Source organism: Mus musculus, chromosome 2 (assembly GCF_000001635.26).
Source record: "Mus musculus strain C57BL/6J chromosome 2, GRCm38.p6 C57BL/6J".
In the NCBI taxonomy this organism is placed as follows: domain Eukaryota; kingdom Metazoa; phylum Chordata; class Mammalia; order Rodentia; family Muridae; genus Mus; species Mus musculus.
Genome location: NC_000068.7, coordinates 177,382,177 through 177,398,784, shown reverse-complemented (window position 1 = coordinate 177,398,784; position 16,608 = coordinate 177,382,177). Strand labels below are relative to the sequence as shown.

Below are 16,608 nucleotides of genomic sequence, written 5' to 3'. Positions count from 1 at the left end.
GGACAGATTTAACTCCATTGTAATCTGATTTATTGACTGTGAGAGCCATCCAACTTGAATCCAGGAGGAAGAAGTGGAAATATCTTCTGAGTGCTGTGATTGGAGCTTAAGCAAGCTCCAAATTTGTAAAGCAGGGAAGCATAGAGTTACTGCCCACAAGGGGGTAGAAGCAGGCAGTTGAATAGCAGGGATGTGAAGTCTTATGTTCTCCCAGGGGCTTGATGGGAGGACAGACCGGTAAGCAATTGGACGAGAGGTTCTTGTGCTAATGAACTTCAAATCTACAGATCTGGAAAACTTTTGGCCAAAGCTGGAACCTCTATGCCCTGTCTCTTTAACATACTCTAACCCTAAGGGTGGTGCTCATGTCACTCAAGACTCAATAGCCAATCAGAACCTCCACATGGACCTGCCAGTCAGAAGAGGAGGCGGCTCTTCCAGGTCAAGCTTGCAAGCTCCTTTTGTAACTCAGCAGTCATGGGAGTTTCGGTGTGATGTGTTCTGCATGACTCTACTGGGAGTTGTGAGAGGAGGTTAGTCAAGCTCAGAACTCCAAACATGGTAAGTGCCAGGTCATCTCCTAAGGTGCCCTCGGTGTGGCGAAAAGAGGGGAGTGGGAGAGAACTCGCTTCTGGCCAGAGTTCCATTGCCCTGGGCAGGCAAGAGCGGGAGGACTGCAGGATGCTCTCCACATGGCCCCGGTTGGCTGTCTGGCCATGTGAAGGCAGGGACCCAACTCGGTGGGTGGTGGACAAGGGCAGCTCTAGGCACCAGGTTCCCAGTCTCCAGCATCCCACGCTGGATACCCTGGAAGAGCTTAGGACAGAATGGGGTCCCCGGGGTGGCACTGGCTTCGGGGCCAAAGGGAGGAGAAGTTGGGGGATAGGGGCCACTGAATGGTTCCCACGCGAGCGAGCATCCTTGGTCAGGTCCGGGGCTGGAGCACAGGATGGCCTTCTGGCGGGAGGTTTTCTTTTTAATTTTTGTTACTGTGTGAATTTGATTGCAGTTTGGCTGCAGGGCTTCCCAAGTAGGAAGCAGAGATGGCTGCACTGGACATTGCCTGTATAATTTAATAATGTTCTTTAATTGCAAAGAAAGGCTCTGTGCCTTTAAAAAGGAAAATAAGTGGAGTCTGGAAAATTGTAGTGAATGCAAATTTCCCAGACTAGAGCTCTGTCTGCAACTGTGGCGGAATTGCTGAGCCAGGAAAGCTTCAGCTGCCTGAATCATTTGCTCTGTGATCTTACAGTGGAGGAGCTGCTGTTGTCTGAGTCCCAGCTGTTTTTTCCAGGCTAATGAGGGACTCTGTCCATGCCTCTCTATCAGGAACCCTAGTGGAAGGTAGCTTGGGGTTCTTTATGGGAGTCTCTTCAGAGCCATCTGTTGCAAACTATGAAGAAGGCCAAAAGCCATGTCATGGTGATTGTAATTGTCTCCTTTGCCAGGCCAGGAGGAGCAAGTTTACTGAGTTATCTGAGTCAGATCTGCTGGTTCCAAGGACTGTGGTTCTGTTGGTCCATGTGGTGATCATAGCAGAGGCCCTTGTCCTTTGCCCCTTCCTGAGTGTGGATTAATGGGGATGTGGGAAGCTCAGTAGCCCTAGTAGCTTGTGGACTTGGGTACCAAAGGTTTTCCACAGAGATCTCTTGCCAGCCTTGGTGCTAGGGTTCCAGCAAATACAAAGGAATGCAGGCAGGGAGGGGAAGTTGCAAACCCACTTCTGCAGTGCCAGTCAACTCCACCTCCCCCTCTGCTGGGCCATGCAGTAATTCTGTGCCACCCTGCACTGAGTAGGGTCCCCAAGTGCACTGGGGGCTTGGTCAGTAATGTTTTGTTTAGATACTTGAGTTCCCTTGTGCAGGGTTGTTTTATTAGACTTCTCCTGAATTTGTCCCAGTGTATTCTAGCTTCTGCAAACTTCATAGAGGTCTCCATTTCTTTCCACTTATCCCTGTAAGTAGGATACAAGCTGCTACTCTACTTTTTTTTTTTGAGACAGGGTTTCTCTGTGTTGCCCTGGCTGTCCTGGAACTCACTCTGTCGACCAGGCTGGCCTCGATCTCAGAAATCCGCCTGCCTCTGCCTCCCAAGTGCTGGGGTTAAAGGCGTGCGCCACCACGCCCGGCTGATGCTACTCTTAAAAAGTTTACTTGGCATAAGACATAGCTTGTGTAAGCTCTCCCCACTGCAGCTGTTGTAAATTCTACCTTCTACTTTTGCTGTTTTTCTCATCTCCTGCGACCTCCAACTCAGGAACCCATCTCTGAGAAATGGCTTGTTATTTCAGGGCTCTGAGGCACTTAATAAGTGATTCTGGGGGTCTTTGCTGTGTAAATCTCCTAGCAGTCTTAAGTAGGACTTGTAATCTCCAGTCCATATTAAAATTGTTCAAAATAATCAGGGGACTGAACAGGAAAGAAACTTATGGGTGAGAGCATGTGTGGAATCCAAAACCTGTTTTTGCCTGCCTGGTCTTTGAGCATTAGCCACAGCTGAATCCATGCTGTCATTAAGAAATTTTTCCTAATTAATATTTTAGTTGTATATAGAGAGATTTTTTCAAGGATGAGATGTTAGTTCGGGGAGAGCTGTCTCTTCTTCCCCATATAGAGATGTTTCTAAGACAAGCTATTTTGACTCAGGTAGCCCTGATCCTGGTCTGCTGCTCCCCAGGACAATGGCCTTGATATAAATATATAATATTTATATAAATATAAAATATATATCCTCTTGATATAAATTCCTAAATTCTTGAGTTAAAGAATGTAGCAAAAAAGTGTTTTATAATTGCTCATTTGAGTCATATAATGAACCCTCCATTTCTTCCACCTTTAGATAAGAACGGGAGCAATGGTTTACTGTTATCTCTGTCATGTGAAACAGGGCGGGAGATAGCTTGATCATAGATAAAACCATGAGAGAATCTGCTCCAGGTGTCACCATTCTAGAGAAGGATAAGAGTCAGGCAGGGTTAATAATTTTGTAATTTAACAGCATGTATTAAATAATGCATGTGATTAAATAAAACTAGATTGGTGGGTGCTTAGTTTGTGCAGGTTAGCTTGAGCCAGTGATAATGAATTTCTCTTTTAGGATCTGTACTATATAGATAGAATGTATCAGAAATGGAAAACACATGCCATTAGCTGTAGCTGTGTGTGTCACATTATAGATCTCAGTAGTTAACAAAGCATATAGGAACAAGGTCAAACACTATCTTATTAATGCCATTCCTTCTACCAAGAAAGGCCTGATCTTTTTCAAATCAGTACAGTGATATATTTTTCCCAATATAGGTGTGGGTTTGTTGTTGTTATGTTTGTTTTACCAACCCACTGAGGACAATGTGCTGATTAACAAGAGTGCTCCACAGTGTCTGACATGTGTCCTGCTTTGCTCTGAGCCTTGTGTCATAGCCATTAGGTGGAAAGTACTTGCAATTTACCTGAACCCAGCCTGAAGCCACAAAACAAAGTTTGTGTCCAAAAATCCCTCTTCAGTTGCTAATATTCTGGCACTGACCACCTGTGGACAGTTTGGTAACTCCAGTGTCAGCTGATTAATGGGGTATGCAAGCTATCCAGCTTGATTCCAGGAGGAAGAAGGGAAATTGCCTCCTGAGTCCTGTCATTGGAGCTCAGGCAAGCTCCAAAGCAGTGAACCCAGGGTCACTGACCAGAAAGGTGGAGAGGCAGGCAGGTAAGCAGCAGGGATCAGGAGTCTTAGCCCCTCCCAAGGGCTTGGCGGGAGAACAGACAGGTAGGCCATTGGAGGAGACACATTGGTGCTACTGAACTGGAAATCTGCAGATATGGAAAAGGATTGGCCCAGGCTGGAAACACTATATTGTGTCCCTTCAGCAAACTCTAACCCTAAGGGTGTTGCTCATGTCACTCAAGATTCAATAGCCAATCAGAACCTCCACATGGTTCGTGCCAGTTAGAAGAGGCAGTGACTTCCGGGTACCAAGCCTGCAAGTTTCTCTGTGTAACTCAGCTGATCTCAGTGTTTCTGTGTGATCTGTTCTTAGTGTCTTCGCTGGATACTGTGAATTTAGCTCAAGCAAGCTCAGAACTTCACACATGGTAAGTGCAGTGTCATGTCCCACAAAGAGGAGGAGCTAGCATCTTAGCAAAGGATGCCTGTGTAATAGGTCTTCCCAGAGCCAGGATGGTAAGCATCAGCCAGACAGATGGGGCCACCTGTGAGGTCTTTTGTGGACCTAGTCTCTCCTTTTGGACCAGCCTGTGGCCTCTGAGTAACTTTATTATACGACTGTACTGCAAAAAACCTTTGTGGCAGGGGCTTGTGTGTGGAAATACACTTGGCAGGATGAGAACCAGAGGAACAGCTTACTGTGTACACTGTCAGGTAAAACAGTGCTGACAAGAGCTAGGTCACAGACCAAAGGAAAGGTGAGTATGCTGCAGGGGTCACTCTTATGGAGAAGGGCCTGATTAGGGCAGTGAGAATGATTTTGTTATTTCACTGATTGTATTAATTATGCATGGATGTATATAAAACTAGATTCGTGGGTCTTTCATTTGGGCAGGCTAGCTTGAACCAGTGGGTAATGAATTCCCATTTTAGGATCTGTGTTATGAGATATGTGCAATCCTTGGGTGACATATTTAAGTGAGCCCACAAATATTAAACAGGTGACATTATCTGTAGCTGTGTGTGTCACATTGTAGACACCAGTAGTTAACAAAGCACTTAGGGGCAAGGTCAAACACTATCTTATTAATGCCATTCCTTCTACCAAGAAGGGCCTGATCTTTTTCAAATCAGTACAGTGATATATTTTACTTATATAGGTGTGGGTTTGTTGTTATGTTTGTTTTACCAACCCAGTGAGGACAATTGTTCTGATTAATGCACTGAGTGCTCCTCAGTGACATGTGTCCTGCTTTGCTCTGAGCCTTGTCTCATAGCCATTAGGTAGAAAGTACTTGCAATTTACCTGAACCCAGCCTGAAGCCACAAAACAAAATCTTGTGTCCTAAAATCCCTCTTTAGTTGCTAATATTCTGGCACTGACCACCTGTGGACAGTTTGGTAACTCCAGTGTCAGCTGATTGATGAGGTATGCAAGCTATCCAGCTTGATTCCAGGAGGAAGAAGGGGAAATGCCTCCTGAGTGCTGGATTTGGGGCTCAGGTAAGCTCCAAACTTTCAAAGCAGTGAACCCAGGGTCACTGACCAGAAAGGTGGAGAGGCAGGCAGGTGAGCAGCAGGGATCAGGAATCTTAGCCCCTCCCAAGGACTTGGCAGAGGATCAGACAGGTAGGCTATTGGCGAGACACACTAGTGCTACTGAACTGGAAATCTGCAGATATGGAAAAGGATTGGCCCAGGCTCGAACCATTGTGCTGTGTCCCTACAGACACTCTGACCCTAAGCATGGTCCTCATGTCACTCAAGACTCAATGGCCAATCAAAACCTCCACATGGAGTTGCCAGGCAGAAGAGGAGGTGACTATTCCAGGTACTAAGCCTGCAAGTTTCTCTGTGTAACTCAGCTGCTCTCAGATTTTCTGTGGAATCGGTTCTTATTATTTTTACTGAGTGCTGTGAGGTTAGCTCAGGCAAGCTTAGAACTTCAGACATGGTAAGTGCAACTTCATCTCCAACAAAGTGGGGTGAGCAAGCATCTTAGCAAAGGATGCCTGTGTAATAGGTCTTCCCAGAGGCAGGATGGTAAGCATCAGGCAGACAGATGGGGCCACCTGTGAGGTCCCTTGTGGACTTAGTCTCTCCTTTTGGACCAGGCTGTGGCCTCTGAGTAACTTTATTATAAGCCTGCATCTGGACAAAACCTTTGTGGCAGGGGCTTGTGTGTGGAGAAATATACTTGGCAGGATGAGAACCAGAGGAACAGCTTACTGTGTACACTGTCAGGTAAAACAGTGCAGACAAGAGCTAGGTCACAGACCAAAGGAAAGGGGAGTATGCTGCAGGGGTCACTGTTATGGAGAAGGACCTGATTAGGGCAGTGAGAATAATTTGATAACTTCACAGATTGTATTAATTTATGGATATAGTTTAGTAAAATCTGATTGGTGGGTGTTCAATTTGGGCAGGTTAGCTAGAACCAGTTAGTAATGAATTCCCATTTCAGGATCTGTATTAGATAAACATGTGCAATCCTTGGGTGACATATTTAAGTGAGCTCAAAAATGTAAAACACATGCCATTACTTGTAACTGTGTGTGTCACATTATAGGTCTCAGTAGTTAACAAAGCACATAGGGGCAAGGTCAAATGCTATCTTATTAATGCCATTTCTTCTACCAGGAAGGGCCTAATCTTTTTCAAATCTGTACAGGAATATATTTTTTCAATTATATTGATCTTTTTAAATATTAAATTTTGGTATTACTTTTCTGAATTTCATTTTCATTATGCATAGGTGATTTGACGTCTTACGTGTTTCTATTCTCCAATATTTCCCCCAAATTAAGAATTTCATTCCTATTTTTAAAGAGATTTCACATCTGTCTGTTTAGAGAAACATCTCCTGTAGCTCCTACTTTCTTTATGTCATGTAGTTAAAACTTGCTTTGAACTCCTCTTCCAGCCTCTGCTGCCCAGGGCTTGGAAAACAGTCCTACAACTGCTTTCAGGCTGGGTTCTGACTGATCAGTGAGACAAAAGACACCAGGGAATGAGTGTTGTCTAACCTCCCTGGGTTACAGGGTTACAAATTAGGGGATTACAAATAAAGAGGAACAGGTATAAGATTGAGGTCACTGAACAACTTTGAAGCTGGTCTACTTGCAGCACAGAAAAGGAGGAGGAATGAGGTAGGTGAGGCCTTTCTGCTTTGGCAGTGGTTGACATTCACCATGAGGAGTCATGGAATCAATTTTACACAATCAGTAAAATTCCATACTGGTCATCTTGTGGCATTTCCCAGATTAGAGCAATGACAATTGAGATCACAGTCCCTGCCTGTTACAGCATATTGCTGGCATACCTCACCATCTAACCCAGGAGTAGGATAGCCAATCTCCCAGCTGCCATTTCTTATGCAATCCAATCATTTGGGAACTGGCCTTTTCATCTATCATTAATCCTCCTGACCTGGCTCTTGCTTCTCCCCTCCTTGCTCTCTTCACAAGGTCCAAGGTCATGTCTACTCTAAATTTTACTAGGTACAAATGGGTCTGGCTATGTTCTCACTTTGTGTATAATATACCTAGGTGCAATATACCTAGGAGCAGTGATGGTCTTTTTTTTTTAATTTCTTCTTTTTTTCCCCTTTTCTCGCCCATTAACTACTTCTAGGTTTAAAATTCATAGCCACTTTCACTTGTCAATTTTTGTTAATGTATGAATTTGATTGCAGGTTGGCTGCAGGAATTCCCCATAAGAAGTAGAGATGGCTATAGTTGGTATTGCATGCATAAGTGAATATATAAAGAAAGGACCTTGGGCCTTTAAAATGGAAATTACTTGGTGTGCAGGACTAGAACATTCTTTTAAATGTAAATTTTCCAGACTACAGCAATGTCTGCATGTAGGGTCAAACAGCAGAGCTTAGAAGGTTTTAGCTGTCTAAATCCTTTGCTCTGAGATCCCACAGTAAAGGAGCTGCTGTTGCCCTGAGGCTCAGCTGGGTTTTCCATGCTAATGAGGGACTCTGGGCAGGCCTAACAATCAGGAACACTAGGGGAAGGTAGCATGCAGGTTCTTTACAGGATTCTCCTCAGATGCATGTGTTACAAGCTGCCAGGAAGACCACAAGCCATCCCCTGGTTATTATAGTAATGTCCATTGACAGTACAGGAGGAGCAAGTCTGCAGAGCTATTTGCGTCTGATCTGCTGGTTCTAAATGGACTGTAGATCAGAGTTTGGTTCTGTTGTTCCTTGTGGTGATCATAGCAGATGCCCTTGTCCTTTGACTCTTCCTGAGTGTGGATTTACAGGGGTGCTGGTGGCTCAGTAGCCCTGGGAGTGGGAAGGTATGGAACTTAAATGTCACTATGCAGTGTGTATATACAGGCATTGCCTTTGGTGTGCCATAGGACAGACAACATTGGAAAAGTAATGGTTTGATTTCTACAATTCCTGACCCTTCTGTATTCAGTTTTGTGTGACTAGTTTTATAAATAGTTTAGAAGTTAGTAGTAAAGAGCTGATCACGATCATCCTTCAGAAATATTTGCTTAGATTCCTTTTACCTTTCTGTTACCTATTGTCAAAATGGCATGATTCACAGAACTTCAATTCTTGCTACAAAAGGAGCTTCTGACATGCAGAAGTTTCTCAGGTGTTGATGGTGCTGGGTGGGTGGATAGGACAGATTGGAACATAATGCATATGGAAGGAAGCAAACATTAAGTTGCCATTCAGCATTGTTTTGTATATGGACTCCTGTGGGCCTGGTTTGGCCTGAAAGTACAAAGGGTCATGAACAGCTATAGAACAGTAGCTCAACTTTCTGATCATCTACAATGACAGAGAGAGCTCTGGAGCATGGGTCCTCTCTGTTTGGAAGACAGATCAGTAGTAACTGTAGAGTCAGATTTATAACAGTGACTTTGAGTTATTTTTATTGGAGTCAGGAAATATGATTTTATTTTATTTCTATACACATACTAGCACAGGTAACATTAGTCAAGTTCACATTGTTCCTGGTGTAGTTGCCTTAGTTATTGAAGAAAAGTTGAAAATTGGTCACATGGAAATGGGCAGAGGAAGCTTTCCCTGATATTGTGTGGCAGTTCTGTGGGCTACTATGAGAATCCTGTCTAGGAAAAGAGATAGTGGGCTTGTTCTTTAGACAGACTACTTGGTCTTCGGGAGAATTGGCTATGGTTGAGAAGGGGGTGTCTGTCCATACTTGGGGGCTAAGAAGGGAAGGGGACATGTGGCACGAAGAAAAAGGGAGATGGAAATGGTCTTCTCTATCTACAGGTGACATGGATAGGTGAGAGGAAACTGCAGTTTGAAGGTAATTCTTGCATATTTGATCTCAGGGGACAAAAAAGGGGAAGGTCTACCAGCATTCTACGTGGTTCCAAACACAACATCTTAATACTAAGGCATCAGGTTCCCAGAGATCATTTATTTACTTAAGTTTTGTTGTCCAACTGTGAAAGACTGGATAAAAATACTACGTGGGTGGGCAGGGTAGTCAGCAAATATTCATTTTGAAGTACACCTTTACACTGTTGTCTGTATCATTTTTTTTTAATGTACGCACATTTGGGATCTTGTAGGATTTAGTCACCTATGATGACGTGCATGTGAACTTCACTCAGGAAGAGTGGGCTTTGCTGCATCCTTCTCAGAAGAGTCTCTACAAAGGTGTGATGCTAGAGACCTATAGGAATCTCACAGCTATAGGTAATATTGTGATTTTTTATTTACTTTATAACATGTATGCACAACTGTTTCTTTGTTATTGTTATTTGTTTTGGTAATTTCAATTGAGAGTGAGGAAGAATATGGTGAATCATTCACTCATGGTTTTAAAGTTCAATGGTATTAGTAACTTAAATATTGTTTAATTGCCAATAATGTAACATACTTTCTCTGGTACTGGGTTTAGGTTACATTTGGGAAGAACATACAATTGAAGACCATTTCCAAACTTCTAGAAGTCATGGAAGGTAATTTTCCTCTGTAAGCTGATGAGAAAATGCCTATGAAGAAAGTTTAACGTATGCTACAAGTAGTAAAGAAAACCAATAGGGTACAATAAGCACTGATTTCAGTTATGGATGTTTACTGAATTTCATAAAATCATATATGTCTATGGCATGTATGTAATTATTGTTTGCAAGACATTCCATTACTTCAAAGACAGAGAAATATGGCTTAACAGATATGTTACTGTTTAAATCAAGCCTAGTAGAGCCATGCTGTACAAGGGCGAGTGTCTTCAGTCTCATATCGCTTAGGTATTGCAAAAGGAACACACAGTGATTAGGTGACAAGTATATGTCTAAAATCTAGTAATAAGCAAATAATCCATAGTATATCTGAGCTTGATGATATATTTGTAATAACATTGCTAAATTTAGTGAGATGAACAGTTCATAAGATTCAAGAATGGTTTTGTGGAAAACCCTTAATCTCTGTACCACATCTCTGTGATGAAAAAAAAGTCAGCTGTGAATGTAATGTGGAATGTTCACTTGTTATTCTCTTTTGATGTGGATGTCAAAGGTTAGGAAGGATAGAAGCCTTGTGAGCATTGGGGTATTGAAAGAAGCCACATACCTTTCACTTTTCCAGAACAATTAGAGGATATGCAGTATAAAATACCTTGAGCGACATTCTAAATGTGCTATAAGTTTATAAATAATTTTTTTCCGAACATTACTGCGGACATTTACCAACTCAAACTGCTGAAAATAGTAATGAGAATTAAGGCAGTAGAAATGTTTTTTTCTTTTGCATTTGTTCATATTCCAAATGTAGTATTACTCTCATGATAACAAAATTTGTGAATGCAATCATTGTGCAAACACTGTGATTTCTTCCTGTTTTTTTCAAATATGTGAGTAATCTTTTATAGAAAAAGTATGTTATAAAGGTGAGCCAGATAATCAGTACTGTTCCCATTTCATGTATCCTCGAAGATGTAAAACAATCCATAATTTAGTAGAACTCCTTTGAATGTAAACAAATAATATTATGTTAACATTAGATTGCTCTGTTCAATGAAACCAAAATTTAAAACAATTCATATAGATAAAAAGACTCATCAGTATAATCAATGTAAGAAAAATTTCACATGTGCAAATTTTATTTGCAGGCATGAAAGAAGTTGTTCTGCAGAGCAACCCCCTGAGTTTATTCAATGTGGTAAAGCCTTTGCATATGAGAGTGGTAGACAAAGGCATCAAATAAAACATACTGGAGGGAAACACCATGACTGTAACCAATGTGGTAAGGACTTTAGAACAAGGAATGCCCCCCAAATACATAAGCGAACACATACAGGAGAGAAACCCTATGACTGTAACCAATATGGTAAAGCCTTTGCAAGAATCAGTCATCTTCGAGTACATAAGCGAACACATACAGGAGAGAAACCCTATGAATGTAACCAATGTGGTAAAGCCTTTGCAAGCAGTAGTGACCTCCAAAAACATAAACGAACACATACAGGAGAGAAACCCTATGAATGTAACCAATGTGGTAAAGCCTTTGCACAAAGCAGTCATCTCCGAATACATAAGCGAACACATGCAGGAGATAAACGGTATGAATGTAACCAATGTGGTAAAGCCTTTACACAGAGCAATAATCTCCAAATACATAAGGGAACACATGCAGGAGAAAAACGGTATGAATGTAACCAATGTGGTAAAGCCTTTGCAAGCAGTAGTGACCTCCAAAAACATAAACGAACACATACAGGAGAGAAACCCTATGAATGTAACCAATGTGGAAAAGCCTTTGCAAAAAGTTGTGACCTCCAAAAACATAAGCGAACACATACAGGAGAGAAACCCTATGAATGTAAACAATGTGGTAAAGCCTTTGCAATAAGCTATACTCTCCAAATCCATAATCGAACACATACAGGAGAGAAACCATATGAATGTAAACAATGTGGTAAAGCCTTTGCACAAAGCAGTAATCTCCGAATACATAAGCAAACACATACAGGAGAGAGACTCTATGAATGTAACTAGCTTTGCAGGAAGCAGGGGTCTCCAATGCCATAAAAGATCACATACAGGAGAGACACCATATGAATGTAACCAAGGTGGTAAACCCTTTGAATGAAGCAGTGGTCTTGAATATCATAATCGAAAACACACACAGCTGAAAAACCCTATGAATGTAACCAACGTGATAAAGCGTTTGCAGGAAGGAGTGACATTTAAAGAGAAAAGACCATACAGGAGAGAAACTCTATCAAGGTATCTGATGTTATAAAGCCTTTGCAGCAAGGATTGATCTCCAAGTACATAAATGAACACATACCAGAGAGGAACCTTTTAAATGTAACCAATGTGGTAAAGCTTTTTCGAAAAACAATAGACTTTACAAACATAAAAGCACATATAGTTGAGAGAAATGTTTTGATTTTAAAGAATGTGGTTAAACTTTTTCAAAAAGCAGTCATCAACAAAATCGTGAAAGAACACGTATATATAGGAGAGAGATTTTTGAATGTTAGCAATGGTGCTTTTACACCTTTTTCACAAAGCATTGGCCTCCAAATATATAAAGAAACACATACAGGAGAGAAACCCTATGAATATCAGCAATGTTTTAAAGCACTTCTACATCACACTCATCTTTAAATCTGTAAAGACAATGAGGTGGAGAGAAATCCTCTGAATAACACTAATTAGGGAAAGCAATTGTACATAAGAGTCATCTCCCAACACAAAAGTATACACACTAGATAGAAACCCTATGAATATAGGCAATGTGGTAAACATTTTATAAGTCACAGTAGTCTCTAAGAAAATAAAAGGAGACACAGTTGAGAAAAACCCTATGAAATGAACATATGAACAAAGCCTTGTGCATTAAAATCTTCAAATACATAAAAGAAGACATAGAGGTGAGAAACCCTATGTCTACAAGCCATGCGGTATTGCTTTCACTTGTCAGTCATATTCAAAGACACAAAAGAAAACAAAATGTAGAAAAAGGCTGAGTGTATTTAATATGGTGAAACTTTTTGAATATTTCTAGAGTCTTCACAATGAAACAATCCATACTGCAAAGAAATTTAGGAATATAATATGGTAAAACCTTATCAGATTTCCCAAATCTTCATCATTATGAATGAGAAACCCATGAATGCATTCAATATGGGGAAGCCTTTAAATATTTCAAATTCTTCATTATCATGAAAATAATCATACAAAGGAGATCAAGGGGATACAAGGCATGTTTCTTATGGTCTTGCTTGAGTTACAGTCCTGACATCCTTTGATGATAAATATCAATGTGGAAAGTGTGAGCTGGATTAAACCCTTTCCTCCCCAACTGCTTCTTGGTCATGATGTTTATGCAGGAATAGAAACCCTGACTAAGACAAATTGGTATCAGAAGTGGGGTATTTTTGTGACAAACTGACCATGTTTTGGGAGGACGGTGGAAGGACTTTGGAACTTTGGGCTAGAAGATCCATTCTTTGTTAAGAACTCTGTGGGATGTTGTGTAGGAGCTTGGAAGATAATGTTGAGAGCCGTGCAGAAGATGGAGGCCTGGCTTGTGAAATTTCAGAAGGAAAATTAAAGCCTCTTTTCAGGGCCATTGTTACTTTGTGAAGATTCTGTGGTTCTAGTTAGCTGGGGCTGAAGAATCAGCTGTGATTAACAAGATACCAGAACTAGTAGAGTGAAAACTTTGCATTACTGGGACTGTTGATGATGGTTAGCTTGAGCTAAGAAATTAGCAGTGATTAAGAAGAAACCAGCATCATTGAAGTGGCATCATCTGTGAAGTGTTTTCTGAGAGCACAGAGGAAGTGTTCTAGAGATAATCAAGGTGGTACCTTGTGCTGTGGCTGGACTTGGTAGTTTGTAAGACTTTCCCACGTGGTGCTGGTTTTGAAGTCATGAAGGGATAATGCAGAGCAGCTAAGGCCCAGCACTTTGAGAGGCCATGGAAGGCCACTGGTGAAGGTGCAGACTCAGGTGAAATTGATGGCCCAGTACTGAAGAGATCATGCAGTGTTTTGGAGTTGACAGGTCCATGAATGACCACGAAGAACAGCAGCAGCAGTAAAGTACAGGCATCTGGAGCCTAGAGGACAAGCTGTGTGCTACAAAGGACAGGGTTGGAGAAGTGACCCAAGCCCTTGGAGTTGTCCAAAAGATCGTGTGAGTTGGATCTGAGACTTTGGACAGTTGGAGTTTAATTTTTACTTTTGATTGTGACTGTGCCCTGATATTTTTCCCTCTTGAAGGATGAAAGTATTTTAGTGGATTCCATACTTAAGAGACTTAATTGTAAAAGGCTTTGGATTTTAAAAGATATTGGATATTTTAAAAGGATTGAACTTTTAATATGTAAAGTCTGTGGGGCTTTCAAAGTTGTATATATCTTGGGGATGAATAAGAGACTAAGGGTTGAGGATTACTAGTGATGTGTTTGTGTGTCAGGTTGACAAGGTGTCAATTGTACTGGCTAGTTTTGTGTCAACTTGACACAAGCTGAAGTTATCACAGAGAAAGGAGCTTCAGTTGTGAAATGTCTCCATGAGATCCAGCTTTAAGACATTTTCTCAATTTGTGATCAAGGGGAAAGGCCCCTTGTGGGTGGGACCATCTCTCTGCACTGGTAGTCTTGGGTTCTACAAGAGAGCAGTCTGAGCAAGCCAGGGGAAGCAAGCCAGTAAAGAAACATCCCTCCGTGGCCTCTGCATCAGTTCCTGCTTCTTGACCTGCTTGAGATCCAGTCCCGACTTCCTTGGTGATGAACAGCAAGCAGTATGAAAGTGTAAGCCGAATAAACCCTTTCCTCCCCAACTTGCTTCTTGGTCATGATGTTTGTGCAGGAATAGAAACCATGAATAAGACAAGGTGTATAAGGTATGGATTGTAAAAAAAGATTAGACAATAAAGAAATAAACTTATTTTTTTTTAAAAGGAGGGTCAGACAGAAACATTCCTTCCAAATTATAGCTTCATTTTCACACCAATCAGGATTTAGGGATAGGGGCTTATGTAGTTTACAGTGTCAACTGTTATATAATATGGGTGTTATAGTTTAACCAATCATATGGATTTGTTCTTTGGTGGTAAAGTACAGGTCTTATGTTTTGAGGGGCACAATGAAAAGCAGAAAGCATTGTTAGAGACAGTCATTATGTTTTAAGAAGAAAATATGAGTAAAGTGAGGTTGGATCTCCACAATACCTAATCCTTGGAAACGAACTTAGTTTCACCATATGATTAAATTCAGAATAATAACAAAAAGGCAATACTTAGGGCCTGGTGTTTGGATTTGATTTGTTTTTCTGCTAATTCCCAATTGTGTATTGATTCTTATACTACTCCTGTTAAATTCTTCCCCAATTGCATGCTAATCCTGTATTGGGACACTGAGATTCCCTGCCCCAAGCTGATTGTAAATGGGTAACAAAAGTGCCAGCAGCCAATGACTAGGCAGGCGACAAAGGCAGGACTTTTGGATTCATGGCAAGGGAAACAAAGAGGATCTCCATGCCAGTAAAGGAATTGGATGCCAGCTTGAGAGCTGGAAAAGACACAATACCAGCCACATAAAAGCTGGGAAAGAGTGACCCCAGTGTTCCCTCCTCTGATTGGTTCTGGAGAAGCAAAGATGGGCTCTAGATTTAGGAAATTAGGTGTATCACAGGGGAACCAATAGCAATGTGGATGTTTGGGAGTGTCCCAGCCAATAAGCTGACTTGGCATATTACATAATGCTGTTTGTCTTTCATTTCAGACTCCAAAGCACTTGTATCCTGAGCTAAGAACTTACACAGGTGGCATCTTATAGTAGAGCAGAGTAACCAACTGAGTCTACAGAAGGCATCACACCTATAGGCTGGAATGCACTATTAAAAATTAATTGGGGATTCTCAAATGAAAAACAAATGCTAATATGTGAAATTAAGGGATGAGGAAAATTGGATTCTTAGTGGATTCGCTGGTTTTGCTGAGCCATCTGAGTCCTCACTAAGCTGTGCAGGTTCACAACTAAAACAAAAGTTGAGCTGAATTGGTATGCATAATTCTTGGATTTGTGAAATGAGCTGGGACTCAGAAAAATGTCCCAAGCTGATCCAGACATCCTTGTTGGTCTGGATTTACCATGAGCCCTTCTCAAAGATTTCTGTCTGCCTCAGGTAGTTTGAGCTTGGAGGTGCAGTACAAAGAGACAGGCTGCTCAGAAAGCAGCGACAGAGGTAGATGGTAGAGGCTGCCCAGAGCTATAATCAGAAAAAAGAATAGAGAGAAATCAATGAGATTTGTTTTAATTTCTTTTAAGGAAAAATGAGCAGGTGGTGATTGTGTAAGAGTGTTTGAGGCAATCTCTGTGAAGGGCCCTAATGTCTGCAGAGGATTCTCCACATGGCTGGCACCCTAGCACACCCAGGTCCTTGAGATCACTGGGGAGTGGAATGCAATATAAATTCCAAAAAATCTAGAGGGTCTTGTGTAGCAGGAACAGGGACAAAGGACAGCAGCCTGACTAGAGGCTGGGGTTGGCCCCACCCTCCCACCCCCATGCAATCTTCAGCAAGATCTCAGCAGAGGGCCCAAAGGTCCCCAGAGGACTCTCCATGCTGCAGGCCCCCTAGCACACCTGGGTCCGTGAGATCACTAGTGAGTGGAATGTAACATCACTTCCAAAAAATCCAGAGGGTCTTGTGCTAGCAGCAACAGGGTCAAGGAGAAAGGCAGGCCCTAGCACATCCAGAATCTGGGGATCACTGAGAACTGTTTATGCAGGAGAGTAATTGGGCAGATGAAGCAACCAAGCTTCTTGAACAAGGTCTCTTCAGGCCTTCATCCTCAGCCAGAAGACAGACGTAATACCCAGAACCCTGGACACCTTCCCTGCCAGAGGGGAGTCGGCCTTCAGGGAGGGCTCTGACCCCAGGAATCAGGAGGTGGATCTGAACTCCAGACTTCTGTGCACCT

At 41.9% G+C, this 16,608-nt stretch overlaps 2 pseudogenes; both read left to right on the top strand.

The window, feature by feature from the left end:
• On the top strand, window positions 471–13,876 carry Gm14418 (predicted gene 14418; annotated as a pseudogene).
• The window catches only part of Gm14412, a 130,245-nt pseudogene continuing 117,689 nt past the window's right edge, over window positions 4,053–16,608 (top strand).